A 6,266-nucleotide genomic window follows, 5' to 3' on the forward strand; every position below is an offset into this window, starting at 1 on the left:
ACGCTAAATATGTGATTGGACTGTGATATGTCGTTGTCCCACCAAACTATCTTAAAATGAATGCACTAACTGTAATTCGCTATGGATAAGAGCGTCTGCTAAATGATTAAAATGTAGACTAAATGTAAAAACGTAATCTTGATTGCAGGTCTAATAGGTCTACAAGTCTACATTTTCCTCAAATTACATGAGCAGTAAGATTTGTAATTATAACCAATTAGGAGATTATTCAGCATTCACAGTTTATTTTACGCTGATAATATCTCAAAATAAAAAATGCCCGTTTTATTATAGGCCTACAACGTCAGGCTACTGTTTCCAATAGCCTAGGCTATAGACGATATAACGTAACAAAAGTTATGCAAGTTCACGAAATGTAGGCTAACATACACAACTGTAAAATATGACAAGAGTAGCAGAGATCATTGATTGAGAGATACAAACGATAGCTCTGTTGTAGATTATCTTGCCTGCACGTTTCATCTGAACGTTCTTCAATCGATGTGCTCTTGATCCACTAGTGTAGTCTTTTGAGCAGTGCATGGTGGTGTATTTCGAGTGGTTTTCAAAGGAAGGAGGAATATTTGTCGCATGAAACCTGGTATGAATTGTTGTTTTTCCCCCCAATTTACAGTCACTGTATAAGTAATGTTTGAAATACATCAATGCTGGTAATAACGATGTAGCTATTTCCCGAGCACCAGAATAAGGATGCGCGTAACACAAAAATGCCTATAGTCAGCTGTGCTTCGCTGCAAACTAAAGCTAACACGTTAGCTAGCATGCCAGCAGTCTTGAAATTGCAAATTCTGTCTGCATGCTATAACCTGAAAATTAAAACTTCACAGTATATTTTAAACACAGGCATAAACGGTAGCTATTTGAACAATTATTTGAGAATGCATAGCTATCCATTATGCTTGATAGCGTAAACTGTCGCTAGTTAGCGCTATGATAATGTAAGTTCATTGTTTACATTCTGTTCACGCGCTCTTAAGGCAGGTGGAGCCGAGTTGAAGTTAGCTAACTAGCTCCCTGACATACTGACTGCACAAGTATTTTCAGAATAGAAAAGTTATTTTGCCAGCTATTTGTCAGTCTTGGAGGAAGGAAGGAATGGGGACATTAAACAATGTAGCCTCTCGCCACAGTACAGATACTCATTGCAGGATTTACGCTGTCTCAACTCCACGATTTACGATGGAGTTGAGCAGCGACTAGTGTTGGCGGACTGGAACTTTTAAAACGACTGATTTGAGCACCCAAATAATAGCCTGCAATTACACAGAACAATGTCATGTGTAATTGCAGGCTATTCTTTGGGTGCTGAAATCAGTAGTTTATATAAAAAACTATTGAATGTGACATCGCAGCTCCAGTCAGCCCGCACTAGTCGCCGCTCAACTCCATCGTAAATCGTTGAGTTTAATCGGCTAGATGTAGGCCTACTGTTTCGTCTGAGTAACTAATGAATAACTATTTGATTAAATTAAATAAGACATGTCCTTTTTCCTGCTGTTATGATTTCTCCCTTCCGCCCTACAGACCCAGTGAAGTGAGGGATTATGCGACACCACTCCTCTGACAGCTAGGAGGACAGCCGTAGCAGGAGGAAGAAGAAGGAAAATCACAGAAGGCGCTCCTCTTCCTCCAGCTCCTCCGGCAGCCGGGTGACCAGCCGCAGAAAGAGGTCCAGCAGACGCTCCAGAGACAAAGACCGAGACAGGCGGTAGGTTTATATAGAAATACTACAATATACAGAGACTTGTAGATGAGTTAACTACTATACTACACTGGCAAAGATAGGAGGAGGCAGGCCTACAACGCAACGTCAGACAGAAAGGACAGACCTGCATGGTAGGTGTACTGTGTACAATACTAGAGGAACAGATATACTGTCTCCGTCTAACAGAGGTGCATGAATAAAGGAGCAAACTGAATATGTAATGGATCATCAGCTGTAACGGGGGCTGGTCTAGTGGTAGTGCCACCATCTCCGCACCACATATGCCTGTGGAGGCGGCGGTTGAATCCCCCGTCCTGCCACTCACTTTGTCTCCTGTATCCCTCTCCTCTATCTCTCCATCTACATATCTAGCTAGCTATCCTGAATATGTTTACAAACGTGCCTTAAAATATATATTTTAAAATGTTTTTTATTGAAAGACGGTGTCAATTAAATAGCATAATACTACTTTATAGAGCTACTACTTAGGGTGTCCAATCAAAAATGCATATTTTGACCAATGGGTAACTCTGCAGTGCGTTAAAGAATATAGAGGGAAGATTGATATTGATTTTGACATGTAGTGTTTTCACATTTTAGTATACACTTTTCATATTCATTCGAAATTAAGGCAAGCGTATCTCTGTGAAATGTCGACGGACAGAGCCTAAAATTAACACCCGCCACCTGCCAAATGCGGGTACATTTTGGTATTGGCGGGTAAGATGTCTATTTCACCAGCCACGTTGACGGGTGGTCAGGGCTCCACTTAAATTTGTGAATAAAAAAAGTATGATCACATTTATAGTAAAATGAATGCAGCAGTAGCTGTTTTCAAAGTGTTTCTGCCGTTTCGTTTCTTTGCTTGTAAATTAATCGTACAAGTCAAGAACTACGAATCCTATATAGCCTATTCCACCTCGTGCTGCAACACTGCCTGGCAGAAGCGCTGCGCACAGGCATAAAAGAAGTGAGACCATGTCCTTGTGTTTCTAGAATATTTACATTGTTTGTTCACAAGCTAGGTTGTTGTTCTATGTTTGAGTTTCATCTGCTAGAGAAGAGAAGACAACGCTGCTACTAGTCAGACTCAATCTCACAGGCACAAACATGACTCCAGTCGCGCTACCATGGTAACCTCCCGTCCTTAAGGGGGCAGGTGACATTTTTTGGTTATTTTGGTTAAAGGCCACCAAAAATGTCTTACTAGCCTATGCTAGGCCCATCTCCCGGCTAGCTGAAGAGGTCCATCAGCCACTCCTTGGGCTACGATACCTATTTTTCCAATTGGCCTGGACCCCTTTTATTGCCGATACGGAGCCCTGCCAATCCATCACGACTGGACAACTGACGTAATCCGCCCGAGGGGGTTTTTCAACAGGCTCCTCCGTCGCGACGTCCTCTGAATGCCCATCTGCTAGCTTTCTAGCCGCGGCCTGCTACCTGCTAGAGCATACCGGACTGTTAGCTGAAGAGTTCCATCAGACAATTTTTTGGGCTACTATACCTATTTTGCCAATTGGCCTGGACCCTTCTACTACACGGACCTCTGCTGATCCATCACAACTGGTCTGCCGACGTAACCGCATGAAGGGGCTACAACAGACTTCTTCCGTTGCGATGTCCCTCTAAGGCCCTGCTGCTAGCCTGCTTTCCCCGGCCCGCTAGCTGTCTGAATCGCCGTGTTTCCAGCCCACCCAGCTACTCACTGGACCCAAAGATCACTCGGCTACCCATTCCTCTCCCTAATGTCAATATGCCTTGTCCATTGCTGTTTTGGTTAGTGATTATTGTCTTATTTCACTGTAGAGCCTCCAACCCTACTCATTATGCCTCAGTTAACCCTCTTGTCCCACCTCCCACACACGCGGTGACCTCACCTGGTTTAATTTATGTTTTTGGAGACAATACCTCTCTCATCATCACTCAATGCCTAGGTTTACCTCCACTGTACTCACATCCTACCACACCTTTGTCTGTATATTATGCATTGAATCTATTCTACCGCGCCCAGAAACCTGCTCCCTTTACTCTCTGTTCTGAACGCACTAGACGACCAGTTCTTATAGCCTTTAGCCGTACCCTTATCCTACTCCTCCTCTGCACCTCTGGGGATGTAGAGGTTAATCCAGGCAATGTAGTGCCTAGCTCCACTCCCATTCCCCAGGCGCTCTCATTGGTGGACTTCTGTAACCGTAAAAGCCTTGGATTCATGCATGTTAACATTGGAAGCCTCCTCCCTAAGTTTGTTTTATTCACTGCTTTAACACACTCTGCCAACCTGGATGTTCTAGTCGTGTCTGAATCCTGGCTTAGGAAGGCCACCAAAAACCATGAAATTTCCATCCCTAACTATAACATTTTCCAGCAAGATAGAACTGCCAAAGGGGGCAGAGTTGCAATCTACTGCAGAGATAGCCTGCAGAGTTCTGTCTTACTATCCAGGTCTGTTCACAAACAATTTGAGGTTCTACTTTTAAAATTCCACCTTTCCAGAAATAAGTCTCTCACTGTTGCCTCCTGCTATAGACCACCACCTGCCCGCAGCTGTGCCCTAGACACCATATGTGAATTGATTGCCCCCCGTCTATCTTCAGAGCTCATGCTCTTAGGTGACCTGAACTGGGACATGCTTAACACCCCGGCCATCCTACAATCTAAGCTTGATGCCCTCAATCTCACACAAACTATCATTGAACCTACCAGGTACAACCCCAAATCCGTAAACACAGGCACCCTCATAGATATCATCCTAACCTACCTGCCCTCCAAATACACCTCTGCTGTCTTCAACCAGGATCTCAGCGATCGCTGCCTCATTGCTTGCGTCCGTAATGGGTCTGCGGTTAAACGGCCACCCCTCATCACTGTCAAACACTCCCTAAAACACTTCAGCGAGCAGGCCTTTCTAATCGACCTGGCCCGGGTATCCTGGAAGGATATTGACCTCATTCCGTCAGTAGAAGATGCCGGGTTATTCTTTAAAAGTGCTTTCCTCACCATCCTAAATAAGCATGCTCTATTCAAAAATTGTGGAACCAGGAACAGATATAGCCCGTGGTTTACTCCAGACCTGACTTCCCTTGACCAGCACAAAAACATCCTGTGGCGTACTGCATTAGCATCGAATAGCACCCGCGATATGCAACTTTTCAGGGAAGTTAGGAACCAATTTACACAGGCAGTTAGGAAAGCTAAGGCTAGCTTTTTCAAACATAAATTTGCATCCTACAGCACAAACTCCAAAAAGTTCTGGGACACTGTAAAGTCCATGGAGAATAAGAGCACCTCCTCACAGCTGCCCACTGCACTGAGGGTAGGAAACACTGTCACCACCGATAAATCCACGATAATTGAGAATTTCAATAAGCATTTTTCTATGGCTGGCCATGCTTTCCACCTGGCCACCCCTACTCTGGTAGCAGCCCTGCACCCCCCACAGCAACTTGCCCAAGCCTCCCTACAAATCAGCAGTACCAGACAATCTGGACCCTCTCTTTCTAAAATTATCAGCCAAAATTGTTGCAACCCCTATTACTAGCCTGTTCAACCTCTCTTTCGTATCGTCTGAGATCCCCAAAGATTGGAAAGCTGTCGCAGTCATCCCCCTCTTCAAAGGGGGAGACACTCTAGACCCAAACTGCTACAGACCTATATCTATCCTACCCTGCCTTTCTAAGGTCTTCTAAAGTCAATTTAACAAACAGTTCACCGACCATTTCGAATCCCACCGTACCTTCTCCGCTCTACAGTCTGGTTTCCGAGCTGGTCATCGGTGCACCTCAGCCACGCTCTCCTAAACGATATCATAACCTCCATCAGTAAGAGACTATACTGTGCAGGTGTATTCATAGACCTGGCCAAGGCTTTCGACTCTCTCAATCACCACATGCCTCGACCAAGATCTCTTTTGGTCGAGGCATGGTTCACATCAGGAAATGCTTCTTGTGAATAGTAGACTCAAATTTTGTGAGTGTTTTTTATAGGGCAAGGCAGCTCTAACCAACATCTCCAATCTCGTCTCATTGATTGGACTCCAGGTTAGCCGACCCCTGACTCCAATAAGCTTTTGGAGAAGTCATTAGCCTAGGGGTTCACATACTTTTCCCAACCTACACTGTGAATGTTTAAATTATGTATTCAATATAGACAATAAAAATACAATAATTTGTGTGTTATTAGTTTAAGCACACCAGTTTATGTAGAAATCAAGGTACTTCCAAAGGGTTCACATACTTTTCCTTGCCACTGTATGTCAACAGAGCTTGGTGCTTATTATCGGATGTATTAGGTTATGAAATCCGACTGTTTGGATATAATGTTAATATGTTAGAGAAATACCCCACTGAACGATTCAGAACATGAATAATCATATTTGTCCTGATAAAATATATTTTATAACATAAGGAATTAATATTTCATCACCAAAGCCCATTTTCACCCACTGGGCAAAGTGGGTGGGCACCCTATAGTACTTCATTCATCAGTCTACTTCCACTGTCCTCCATCACTACACAGACAGCTAAAGGGAAGGGGAGGG

Source organism: Salvelinus fontinalis, chromosome 24, assembly GCF_029448725.1.
Source record: "Salvelinus fontinalis isolate EN_2023a chromosome 24, ASM2944872v1, whole genome shotgun sequence".
Classification (NCBI taxonomy): Eukaryota; Metazoa; Chordata; class Actinopteri; order Salmoniformes; family Salmonidae; genus Salvelinus; species Salvelinus fontinalis.